This window comes from Capricornis sumatraensis, chromosome 5 (assembly GCF_032405125.1).
Source record: "Capricornis sumatraensis isolate serow.1 chromosome 5, serow.2, whole genome shotgun sequence".
Classification (NCBI taxonomy): Eukaryota; Metazoa; Chordata; class Mammalia; order Artiodactyla; family Bovidae; genus Capricornis; species Capricornis sumatraensis.
The window spans coordinates 64,724,345-64,737,785 of record NC_091073.1 but is presented as its reverse complement, the minus strand read 5'-3'; the positions used below and the strand labels follow the sequence as shown (position 1 = coordinate 64,737,785).

The following is a 13,441-nucleotide window of genomic DNA, read 5'->3' as shown; positions in this document are numbered from 1 at the left end:
ACTGAAGTTCTCAGCCTTTTTCTTTTTTTGGTTGGCCAGTTCCAAGCCCTGGTCAGCTAAGAAGCTTAATCTAATTGTGTATCACAGCAGTGTGGCAGCCACCAGACAAGATTACTTCTGTCTTTGCAAACCTCTGAAGTAATTAAAAGCCTGCATCTGAGAACTGTGAGGTGTAGAATATGAAAGAAAAAGTTCAGTGGAGTAAGTTCCAAAGACCTCAAAAGCTTAAAGACCTCATAAGCTCTAAACTAAAACTTAGCCAGAAAAGAGTATTTTCACTCATTTTATGCTAAGTTAAAAAGTTATTACATAAAATCTACTGCCCTTCCATATTACTAAAGTGAAAACGATACACTTGGATCTCCAGCTTTGTCAAAATGGCATTCTTGGGGCCTAACAGACCATCGAGTTCTATGAACAGTAGTGTTTTAAAGGCTGAGTCAATGGCTGATGCTTTTATTGCATCTGATTCAACACTGGGAAACAGCATCTCTTGCAAGAGATTAAACTAATAGTATTTTGTAATGAGGGAGGGTGCTAAGCGTTTCTTAAAGTATGACCTCGTAAACACTTTCATCACTATCCTTGGCAAATGGTTTACAATGTATATGCCTAGCACCCCCAAAATTCTTAAAACAGACTTTTTTCAACACGACTCATATTAAGTAATACATTTGACATTTAGATTTGGTGTCTGTTTTGTAAAACACTCTATTTTCCATTGTACTCTCTTCTATTTCACGTTTTCAACTGCTAGTCTGGACCTAAGAAATTGATGTTATGATCCATTCCTTGTTGCAACCCTAAGCTTTAAAAACACTAGTTAACAAAAAGAAGCAGAAATGGAGTTGAGTAATTAGCAGGAAACACTTGGGCTTTGTGATGTAGAGAGGCTTTGTGATGTCTTAAAAATCAAATGATCCACTTGGATGGTTTCAGGCATTAAAAAGTGGTTGCAGGCTTCAGTTACAAACCTTAATGGTGCCTATTGTCTTAGATCCAGACAGGATATGTCCTCCATAGGAATGATTACCTATAAACCTACAGTGTTAAGAAAGATGATAATGTCAGCAAAGTGTGTGTTCGGAGCCCCTTGGCACACCCCAGCCACATCCTCTCTGCAAGGGCTTCAAAGCATTCCCTTCCTCCACCTTTATCCCCACCCATTCACACCCAACACCCAAAGGCGGGTTATTTATTACTTTAAAACACTCAAATGTTGTCTTATCTCAATTTAATAAATATGTATGATTTGTTAACACCACTGTAGAAGCCCCTTGTCCCATTTCCTCTCTTTCGCTTTTCTTCTCTTGGGCTTTTCTCATCTCTCTTCTCCCCAGCATCTGCTACCCAGCTCCATTCAATCTTGCTCTCCTTCATCCTTTATTCCCTCTCCTCTTCTTCACTCCCATCTGCTGGGGAAGTGGAGTGGCATACAGTGGCTGTCTCTGACTTCACTCTACTCACAGTAATACCCTTCTTCCCAGGGGAGTCTTCCTTTGGCGAAAGTAACACACACTTTAAAAAGACATTCTCCAAGGAGAGTGATGAAACAGATATCAGATCTAAAGCGGTTATGTGTTATTAATAAACTGTACTGGTTGTTCACTCTCCCAAGGAATCATTTCTCAGTTCCTTTCTTCAGGCTGAAATTCTACAGGGAGGAGTTTACTCAAGGCAGAAAGGCATCTGCAAGAGGTGCAGCTGAGCATGGGGAGACGACAGAGGAAAAAAGGCTTACTTGTCCCTGATGCTGCAGTATTTTCTTGGCATATTTCCCTGGTGAGCCTCTCCCATGAAGGCCCATCTTAGTCAATCAACAAGTATTTATTGAACACCTACTTGGTAGGAATCAGTCTAGGTTCTGGCCCTGTAAATAAGACAATACTTCTGCTCTTGTGGAACTTCCATTCTAATGGTCAAGACAGACAATAAGCAGACAAACAAACGAATATATTATATCAGAGGGTAATAAATGTTAAGAGGGAAAACTGAGAGACTGAAAAGGACCAGGGAGTGGCTGGTTGCTATTTTACGGTAGTCAGGGAAGCCTGCCTATAAACTGACAACTGACCTGAAGGAAGCATTAGAGTGAGCCCTCTGGACATGTGGGGAAAAGTTCCTTGTGAAAAAGGAATAATATGTGCAAAGAGCCTGGGGACAGAACTTGGGGAAAAACAAGAATGTGAGGCAATCAGAGTTGCTGCAGTCAAGAAGGGCAGAGAGATGAGACAGAAGAAGGGGTAGACGTGTCTGCTCCCGAATTCCACCATCTCAGGTGTGGGCCAGCCTCGCAGCCTGCCCCTGCCTGACACCTACCCAGCTTCTTCACAGTTCCCTTCCCTCCTGCAGAGTCTGAACACTCAAGGTCATTCCCTCAGATTTTCTGAGAGGACATCCAGTCCATCTAATTAAAAACAAACAAAACCAAGTCATAAGCCATAGTAAGAAAGCAATATATATGCACATTTAACCACAGCCCTTAAGAGATAGGAAATCTATCACAGTGAAGAGCAGGTGCAGAAGGTCAGCTACAAGAAAAAAAAAAAAAGTCCACCACTTGACAGCCAGGGATCTGACCTTCAAACTCACAAACTGGGGAACAATAAACTTTGAAACAACCTTGGGCAGTAGGAATGGAGGTGAGATACTATGGAAAACCATGATCAGAGGAGGCTGATGGTAATGGCCACTGACACCTTTTGGATCTGAAAGTGAACCTGACTGGTATTAGGCCCCTCTAGTTCCCAAAGTTATCCTCAAAGAGTTGATATATAAATGTTGGTCATTAATTACTTTTATTTTATAGACCAAAAAAAGAACAACTTGGAAATTCACCCCCAAGTCACTGGCAGCCTTACCGTGGGGTGCACCGCGGCCTCTGTCTCAAGGGTGGAGAAACCCTTGTCACAGATTCTCTGAAATCTTAAATATAACGATTTAAGTTCGCGTCATTTAAGGCCAGTGATGTTAGCAGGCCCAATTTTGGGGCACTGGGCATACAGAGTATGCCCTGTGAGGCTCTGGAGCTGTCCAGAGACCCGCAGAGCCGGGTCACTACCGGGGCCAAGCGATTGGCTTTAGGTCAACGCAGGTCCCACCGTCAACAACCCTTGTCCGAACCAGTCAATTTCAAACAGCACCTAGGCGGCAGAGGGTGACTCGGCGGCGTGGACTCCACGGCTCCAGAGCCCCTCTGGGTCTCGGTTTCTCTCTCTCTCTCTCTCTCTCTCTCTCTCTCACACACACACACATACACACACACACACACACACACACACGCTCGCCGCCCTCGCGCGCGCCCGCGGCACCACACGGACTTCCCAACCCCAAACACACGCGCGCACCCCACGGCCGGCTGAGTTCTGTATTTCCTCTTCCTCAAAGCTACTCTTGCGATCTTAGCCGCCCCGCTCCGCTTCGGATTCCAGGGCCCCCAGAGCTCGGCTACCTCCCTTCCCTGAAGGCGCGCCCGGTGCGCCCCTCCTCTGATGCCAGGATCATCCATCGACTTCCCCCACCTCCTTTCCGGGTCCCAGCCGGGACTTCTGAGTGTCCCCGGGAGGCGGGTATTTAGTAACAGTCGTCCGGGGCTCCCAGCTGCCCCTGCCGCCCCTTCGCGTCCCTCCAGGCCCTCCACCCTCTAGCCCATCACCGCCCCCTGCCAGGAGCGCTCTCGCCGGGGGATTCCCTCCCATCTTCGAGCGCCTGAGAAAAGCCGGGAGTCCTCGCTTCCAGTCTTTTCTCCCGCGCACCCTCTGTGGTGCCCAAGCCCCCAATCCCACTCTCCCTGTCCTGAGTCCCCAGTCCCCCGGCTCCAGCACCGCAACCCCAGGTCGACCCCCTGCAACCGGCCCTGGCCGAAACGTCTCGGCTGGTTCCCCGGTCACGAGCCCTGCGCTCCCTCCTCGGAGCCCCTCGCTCGGCTCCCATTCCTCCTACCGCCTCCCCCTCTGCCCTGACTTCCCCAACTGCGGAGTGCCCAGGCGCGCCCGCAGCCTTCACCCCGCCGAGCCCGGGGCCACTCCCGCCTGCGACGCGGCGCCCCCAGAAAGGAAACAAAAGTCTCCGCGGCGCCCAGAGTCCCCCGGAGCAAGACGCCTCCTCCTCACCCCAGCCCCAGGTCCCTCCCGGGCCGCGCTGAGGTCAGCGAGTCAGGGCGCCACGCCAGCCCAGGAAACTTTACGAACCTGCCCGGGGTCGCAGGACGGCGGCGGCGAGGGTTCCCAGCGATAAGATCTCTGGCGACCCCGCGACTGTGGAAGGGGAGCCGGAGAGTCTGTCGCCCAGCTCAGGGCCCCGGCGGTGTGAGTGGCTCTGCCTCTATCTATCCCGTGCCCATCCTCGCCCGCTCTCGCTTGTCCGAGCACACGCACTTACACTCCGGGTCGGCCGGCTGCTGCGCCGCCGGCTGCCGCTGCTCTCACTTCCTCTTCCTTCCTCCTGCTGGCCAGAGACACATTTTGCATCTGCAAGGCATCCCGAGATTAGCCGCGAACTCTCCTACAGAGCAGACGCTGCGGAGTGGCCGCCGGCGCCCGCGGCACCTGCGCCGGGACCCGCGTGGTTGGCGCGTTCGCTTCCAGCCGGCGCCCTGCTGCCTGCCCACCGCACTTCGCCTGGGGGGGATGGGGGTGCCCACGACTTTTTGAAGTCCCCCTACTTAAAGAGAAATGTCAAATACTATGCACGCCTCAGTTCTGCTATAAATAATATGTGTGCAGAGCATGACTTCTCGAATGAGCTCACAAGCGGCGTTTTGCAGGCACTAATTAACTCCGTCACCCTCATAGCGCCACCTCCGGGAGGCCGGGAGTGCGTGGCATTTTTTTTACAAGCTTTCAATTTTGGCAGTTGGTTTGGGATTTTGAGGGGAAACTTCGGTGGGCCGTTTTAAAGCTACTCGAAGAGGCTGATGTTTGTTTTGACGTTCTGCCTGGACCCTTGGACAGCGCGACAAAATTAACGACAGAACGTTTCCTCCTCCTCACAGTCACCTGTGCGCTTACAGACCACGGGATTTATTTCTCAACAATTAAGCCAGGGATTCCCTAATTTTGCATAACTTTGCATAAAGCAAGACGTTCTATCCCCAATTTGGTCTGTAAGGTACATTATTTGATTCATACAACCTACTTTAGTCCTTTTCAAAGCAGAAATTAAGCACGTTAATTGAGTTGCTGCCAGAAGGGAAATGACAGTTGTTGGAAGGTTGCAGGAGAAACACCTGTCCTCTCCAAATTCTGAAGTATCTATGCTGGCTCTACCAGAGAAGGAAAAGACAACTGCTATGCATTCCCTGCAAACTGGCAAAGGAGATAAAGTGGGACAGGGAGGCATTAGAATGTAAGCAAAGATGCTTTTTAGGTTTCAATCCCACCCACTCCACCACCTAGGCCCCAAAGGAGATTTAAATGTTAACCCGGCACTGACTGCAGCCATGAAATTCAAAGATGCTTGCTCCTTGAAAGGAAAGCTATGATAAACCTAGACTGTATTATAGAGCAAAGACATCACTTTGCCAACAAAAGTCCATGTAGTCAAACCTGTTCACAGTAGTCATGTCCAGATGTGAGAGTTGGACCATAAAGAAGGCTGACTGCCAAAGAATTGATTCTTTCAAATTGTGGTACTAGAGAAGACTCTTGAGAGTTGCTTGGACTGCAAGGAGGTAAAACCAATCACTGCTAAATAAAATTGACCCTAATTATTCATTGGAAAGGCTGATGCTGAAGCTGACACTCCAATACTTTGGCCACCTGATGCAAAGAGCCAACTCTTTGGAAAAGACCCTGATGCTGGGAAAGATTGAGTGCAAGAGGGGACAGAGGCGGCAGAGGATGAGATGGTTAGATAACATCACCGACTTAATGGACATGAATTTGAGCAAACTCTGGGAGAGAGTGAAGGATGGGGAAGCCTGGTGTGCTACAGTTCATGGGGTCAAAAACAGTTGAACACATCTTAGCGACTGAATAATAACTGTCCATTAGCAGCCAAGAGCTCCAAGCAGCTATTGAATGCTTGAAACATGGCTAGTGCTAAGATGTTCTGTAAGTGTAAAATAGACACTAGATTTCATGTGAAAATAGAAGATGAAATAGCTGGTTAATAATTTTAATGTTGATTACATCATTCCAACAAATGACGATAGTTTAGATGTGATGATTCAGTTGGGTTAATTATTGGGTTAAGACATAAATGTATGCTATATATACTAATTTAAAATAATTTTACTGGTTTCTTTTTACATTTTAAATGCAACTACTAGAAGAAATAAGATTATACACATGGTTCTCATTAGTGGCTCACATTATATTTCTAGTGAACCACTCTGATCTGACCCCTTATTATATGCATAACCCCAGGAGTTAGTATCAGGAGCGTGAATACTTGGGTGCAGATCATTATAAACCAATAACTTAAAGCAGGATGATTCCAGGAAAGTAATTTCACTTCTTTATTTCCCCATCTGTAAAACAGTAATGATATAGTAATAACAGTCAACAGGGCAGCTATCAAATGAGATAATTTAATAAGCAGTCAGTAAATGGGGCCTTTACTAATGATGCTGAGATGCTTATAATAATAAGTATGAATTTGATCCACAACTTTCTACTCAGGCACATAAAGACAGCACAGACATCATGAACATTCAGTAAATGTTAGCTGTCATAATTGTTCCAAAGGTAGACAGGGAACTTCTCACAGCAATTAGACAACTCCACCTCTTTGTAACCTTTGGTCCCAGTTCTGCCCTCTGCAGTTAACACGGAGTAAGTCACATCTGTCCTAGGGAGATAACCTTTCAGATCTTTGAAGATAACCCTAGAATCTACCTACACTTTCTCTTCTGAGGATAAACATTCTCATCTATCTAACTCCTTTTCAGGTGATAGGGCTTCAAATCTCTTTCACCTTTTTGTAAAGGACACCTGTCTCTGTCTTTTAAAAAAGTTAATTGTTGTGTAAACGAACTAACTAGACATTAAAAGCAATTTATGAACTGTGGTGTTGGAGAAGACTCTTGCGAGTCCCTTGGGCTGCAAGGAGATCCAATGAGACCATCCTAAGGAAATCAATACTGAATCTTCATTGGAAGGACTGATGCTGAAGCTGAAACTCCAATACTTTGGCCACCTGATGTGAAGAACTGACTCATTGGAAAAGACCCTGATGCTGGGAAAAATTGAAGGCAGGAGGAGAAGGAACAACAGAGGATAAGACGGTTGGATGGCATCACCGACTCAATGGAAATGAGTTTGAGTAAACTCCGAGAGTTGGCGATGGACAGGGAAGCCTGGCATGCTGCAGTCCATGGGGTCACAAAGAGTCAGACATGGCTGAGCAACTGAACTGAACTGATGTAGCCTAAGCTCTTGGCAGTTATTTTTCAGATTCATCCAGTGCAAGGGGAAGACTGATTGGGAGCTTGTATACACCCGTGGTGGATTCATGTCAATGTATGGCAAAACCAATACAGTACTGTAAAGTAAAATAAAGTAAAAATAAAAAAAAAAAAGAAAATTCTTTGCTGTGTTACCATTAGGCAATGTCCATGCTTACGAGGTTAGTCTTAGAAACCAATGTCTCTGGTCTACCATCTCTAGGTCTCTTTGGATTTGATTCAGGTGTCCAGTGTCTCTCCATGTCTGCAGGTCAGACAGAACGCTAAGGTTCTGGGGGACACCCTATTAACAAACTACCTCTGCCATTGTGGGGATCAGCATTCTCTGGGTTATCTGGTTCATTCAGTTACTAATAATAACCCTCTTAACTGTGCAATTGCCAAGCCTTATTTTTCTATCGTATTCATAAAAACATCTTAGATGTGTCAAATGCCTTAGAAAAATCCACCTTTACCCTGGGCTAGCTGGTCTTCAGCAGGCACTCTGTGCAGAGAGGGCATTGTGGTGGTACCATGTGGAAGGGCTCTATCTCTGGACTTGGTTGTTGGACATAAATTTCAGCATTGACATTTAATAGCTGCATTACCCCATGCAAGTGACTTAACTCATGAACTAAAACTATATCTACCTGGGAGCATTGAGTAAGGATTAAATGAGTTAATACAGTAAAGCTCTTAAAGCAGAGCTTGGCACATACAAGCATTCACTAATTGTTAGCTTAGCTATTATTATCTAGAACAGCCCTCGAATCAGCAAATAAACAGCAACATCTCCCGTTTCCTACCTATCAGTTTCTATCCACAGGGGAGGAAAAGAGCTAGTATGAATGACTCTGATTTTATTTTAGCTCCTGGTCAGAGCCCAGATCATTCAATCGTCAGGTCATGCTGTGTTAGAGAGAGGGACCACTTGATAATAAGGATCAGAATCTAAGTGCATCCTGTCACTCGTACCTGCAGGAATTCCACCAGGGCAGGGCTAGGCTCTTTGCAGATGGGCCAGCCTGCGGGTAGGGAAGTGGACTCAAGATCTCCTCTGTAGGACCACCCACCTCAGTCTCAAGATGGCTAGGAGAAAAGGAAACATGGAACAGAGGGGTAGCTAAAGAACAAAATTCACTGAAGCCTCACGTCTAAACTGCCTCCCACAACTATGCTTACAGGACAGCTTTGTACTGTTGAAGGATAGAGAGCCATTTGGGTGAAATACCCAGATTTAATAACTCTATCCTGTGTTTCCCACCTCTTTATTCTCTGTTGTGCTTACAGAACTCCAAGATAAGATGGATGAGTACTCAAATGTCACCATGAAAACCCCAAGTGCAAAAACGGCCTGTTATATTTTTAATCAATGATGACTCATGTTGATCAACTCTCCTTCCTAAGCATTTACAAATATTCATTTCTAATTCATTTTTTAAAAACCTTTATTGGACTGCAAATGGGTCCTGTGCGTTTAATAATACATTTCATAATTTGCTTCAGAATTCTCCCTCAAATCAGCCTCAACTTCCTTAATCTATAACTTGAAGAATCTGTTCTCTTTTCCTGTCTTAGAATCAGGTTTATGTTGGCTTGACTCCAGTCTTGAAACAGCTCTGGGGGTAGAGAGAGTGACCTCAGCTCCAGGAAGCTGCTGTACCAGAGATAACAAGGTCTGTGGAGCAGGCAGGCACCTGCAGTCCAGAGCCACTGGGGTCAGCCCTGGGACAGACAGAGTGGCAGGGAGGTGTGTGTGCAGAGCCTTCTTTCTCTCTGTCATCCATTAATTCAATGTGTGCTGAATGCCTTAAATGACAGCCACTATGAGAAGAAGGGAGGCTACAGTGGTGTGCATGAGAATCATGGGGCTCCCCCTCCTGGCACTTTCAACCTAGTTAAAAAGAGAGACTATAGTAGGATACAGTAACAGAAGGCTGCAGTACCCTAGGCGGCAGGGTTGCCACCATGATCTGTAAACCCTCCTGGGGAAACTCTGCTAGAGCTGAAACCCAAAGGGTGAGTGAGTAGGTGTTAGCCAGGATGGGGAGGGGTCTGTGAGCTGGGTAATGGGGAGGGGTTCCAGATCAAGAGGAGCAGTTTGTACAAAGGTCTATAGATGTTATAGTGCTTTTTAAATTGACCTTTAAAAAGTCAGTTTGGTTAAAGTGTGAGAATATCAAAATTGAATCCAAGAGCAGAGGGCAAAATCTACAATCTGGAAGCCCTTGGCGTTATTAAGGTTAATGGGAAGGCACTGAAAAGCTTTTTGTTTGAGGGTTTTTTGATTTGTTTTCCAAGTGAAATATTTTAAGCAGGAGACTGGTTTTTTATATTGATGGTTCATCCTATCAAATAGAGAATGGATTAAAGGGGACACCAAAAGGCACAGGGAAGAACAGATAGGGAGTTATTGCAGTAAACCAAAGATAGAGAGGATGGAGCCTAAGTCACCAAAACTGAGAGGCTAGGAAGAAGTGGAGAAGCAGAAATGATACAAAGGAAGCTGAGGGCACGTAGAACAGATGGTCATTAATCCCAGCTGTAGAAGCCCACAAACAAGGATTTGCTCGCCTTATTGCCTCGGTGCAACCAAACACTGAACTTATATATTATTATGCGTGGCAGAACCAAGTAGTATGACTGTACCTAAAGACAAGGAATATAATCTTATGTCATTAAGCCAATCACTCCTGAAGAGTAATGTGTCGGGAATCAAAGGCTGAACAGATTCTCTCTTCTGGATTCTGTCCGATTCCCACAATTTGGGTATATTTTCATTTACTTCGTGGAGGCATCACAACTCTGTGGTTTGCCCTCCTTGGAGTCTTGAAATTGCCAAAACATATTAAAGTCTTCCATACCCTTGCACGTGGAATCCACTTTACTCTTGAAGACATTCTCCACAAAGCCTTCAGATTTTCCATCCCAACATCACTTATTCCCTCACTGTATTCCCAGGATTTCTTTTCATTACCCTTTAGTTATGTCCCATGTTTCCTGAATACCTTGACTTCTGCTTTGTAAGATTTGTTTCACTGAATTATGTAAGAAAATTGATTTTTTAGAAAGTATGAATGGAAGATAAACATTTCTGAGAAACTTCATGTATGACAGACAATATCCTTTTTAATGTTTTTAAGTTTGATGTGTTGATATATAGTTGCTTTACAATGTTGTATTAGTTTCTGCTGTATGACAGTGAATCAGCTATATGTACACACATATCGCCCCTCTTCTTGGGCCTCCCTCCTAGCCCCTCAAGCCCTGTCCCACCTGTCTAGGTCATCACAGAGCACCAAGCTAAGCTCGCTGTGCCATACAGCAGGGTCCTACTAGCTGTCTGTCTTACACACGGCAGTGAGTATATGTCAATCCCAATTTCCCAATTTATCCAGCCTCCTCACTCTCCTGCCCCATGTCCCCATGTCTGTTACCTGCATCTGCATCTCTATTCCTGCCCTGCAGATAGGTTCATCTGTACCATTTTTCTAAAATGCCCAGATTAATGGGTAAAGAAACATGTGGTACATAAATACATGTGTGTATGCTCAGGCTCTTTGCAACCCCTGTTACCTATAGTCTGCAAGGCTCCTCTGTCCATGGAATTTTCCAAGCGAGAACACTGGAGAGGATTTCTAATTCCTACTCCAGGGGATCTTCCTGACTCAGAGATCGGACCCAAATCTCCTGCAGCTCCTGCTTGGCAGGTGGATTCTTTATTGCTGAGTCACCAGTGAAGTCCTTACTCAGCCATAGAAGGGAACAAAATTGGATCATTTGTAGGGATACAGATGGACTGAGAGTCGATCAGACCGAGTGAACTAAGTCAGAATAAGATTATCTTTATTTGCAGGTACATTTGATTGGAAGATTGGTAGCCATCAGAATGCTAAAAAAGCATGGCTTCCTGTCTGCCAGCTGATAAAAAGTGAGAGGTCAAAATGATCTTTCTCTCTTGTGGTTTACTTCATGCGTCTGTATATGTGCCCATGTGTATGTGTGTTTTCATTTCTAGAAGCATTTAGAATCTTGTCTTTATGCTTGGCATTCTGAACTGTTGTCAGGATGCAAAAGGGTGTGGGTATTTATCACCATTCTCTCTTGGCACTACATAAGCCTTTCAAAAGAAAGGCTTGTCTTTCTTCAACCTCAGGAAATTTCTTTCTGTCTTTTCTTTATTTTCATCTCATTTTTTGTATTCTCTTTTCTGGAAGTTCTATCTAAATCCTTGTTGGATCTTCTATATCATATCTCCTTATCTCCTACCTTTCTTCCTTTTTTTGCTCTGTGCTTTTCTAGAAGATTCGACTTTATCCTCTGACCCTTTTAGTGAATGCTTTTAGCATTAGCCATCAATGGGCTTCCCTTGTGGCTCAGCTGGTAGAGAATCGGCCTGCAATGAGGGAGACCTGGGTTCGATGCCTGGTTTGGGAAGATCCCCTGGAGAAGGGAAAGGCTACCAACTCTGGTATTCTTGCCCGGAAAACTCCATAGACCGAATAGTCCATGGGGTCGCAAAGAGCCGAACACAACTGAGCGACTTGGTATTTCTGATTGTTCCTTTTTTCACAGCAGCCAATTCCTTTTCTAAGGACACATCTCTTGAACTCTCTTCTGGGATTTTAATTAAAAACTGATTTGTTTTGTTTTTAAATTCTCTGTTTCCTGATTCATCTGTTAATTTGAGGTTTATTTTTTGTTTGTTCACATTGGTGCTTGTCTCTGGGACTGATGATTTTCTTTGATAGTCTAGTGATCACAGATTATTGGTTTATATTCCCTAATATTTATATCTGTGAACATGAATAGTATTTTCAGGCAAATCTTTTTGTTTCTTCAGACAGCAACTTCCCAGGTGGCGCTAGTGATAAAGAACCCACCTGCCAATGCAGGAGACATCAGAGACACAGGTTCGAACCCTGGCTTGGGGAGATCTCCTGGAGGAGGGCATAGCAATCCACTTCAGTATTCTTGCCTGAAGAATCCCATGGACAGAGGAATTTGGCAGGCTGCAGTCCCTAGGATCACAAAGAGTTGGACGCTACTGAAGCAACTTAGCATGCATGCAAAAAGTATTGCTGCTGGTCATCCTTTAAATATAGATGGGACCCACTGACCCAGCTGTTCTGTACCCAGTCCTGGATATTGCTTGATTAAATTCCTTGACTATTGCTCCGCAGTCCATTCTTGCTCCCAGAGCCTGCAGCCTCTAAGCCAGTATGGAGTCCGCTGCACAGATCTGTGTCTGTGTCTTTGTATCCCCTTTCCCCCTGGGTCTCTTCCCAGTATTAGCTCCCTGCACTCTGATTGATCATCATATAGATCCACTCTACTTGCCATACTACATAATTTCATCAATACTCTGGCTACTGGTCCCCCTTCTGTTCTCCCTGTGGTTTCCTATTGATCACCTTTTGTATACCTTTACTGTTATTTCAATGGGAATTTTGGACAAATGTGAAAAAAAAATAAGTGCTCAGGCTACGTTCTTCAATCCAGACTTCCCTTAATTTTCTAAATCACTATACTCCAACTTAGCATCCACTTACCAAATTGGCTAGAGATCCTGTCTCAGTTGATCATACACGTCCATCACCCCCTCCATGATCATATGAGTGGATGAAAATGTTTATGGGTGACCCCAAAGAGTTTTTTGGTCTATGGCATCTTTATATTGGAGCCTTTGTATTGAGGGCAGACAGGGCTGTTGGTCTTGAAGCTCACTCTGAGCCCACATGGAGATCTTGCTTGCTTTGGTTTCCAAAGCCCTGGTGCTCAATTCCCCATGCTCTTGGGCCCCGATACAGTCAAGCTTTCCAACTCCTCATGCACAGGAGAGATTACCTGGACTCTGCAAAATGTCAGTGTCATGACAATTTTGAAAAGAAAGCAGAAAAAAACAGTAAGGAAAAAATAAAGAGATCATTCAAAACTATAAGAGATAAAGAGGTCAATCACACATAAAGACTGGAGAAGACTCTTGAAAGTCCCTTGGACTGCCAGGAGATCAAACGAGTCTATCCTTAAGGAAATCAACCCTGAATCTTCATT

General features: G+C 45.0%; 1 protein-coding gene across 2 annotated transcripts in view; it reads right to left on the bottom strand.

Moving 5' to 3' along the window:
• ELMO1 (engulfment and cell motility 1) overlaps nt 1-4,273 on the bottom strand; it is a 568,923-nt gene extending 564,650 nt beyond the window's left edge. For both annotated transcript variants that reach the window (XM_068972512.1, XM_068972513.1), the window contains exon 1: nt 4,191-4,273. The gene's annotated coding sequence lies outside the window, so the exon portion shown is untranslated. The remainder of the gene's footprint in view (nt 1-4,190) is intronic.
• Between the last annotated feature and the right edge of the window lie 9,168 nt (nt 4,274-13,441).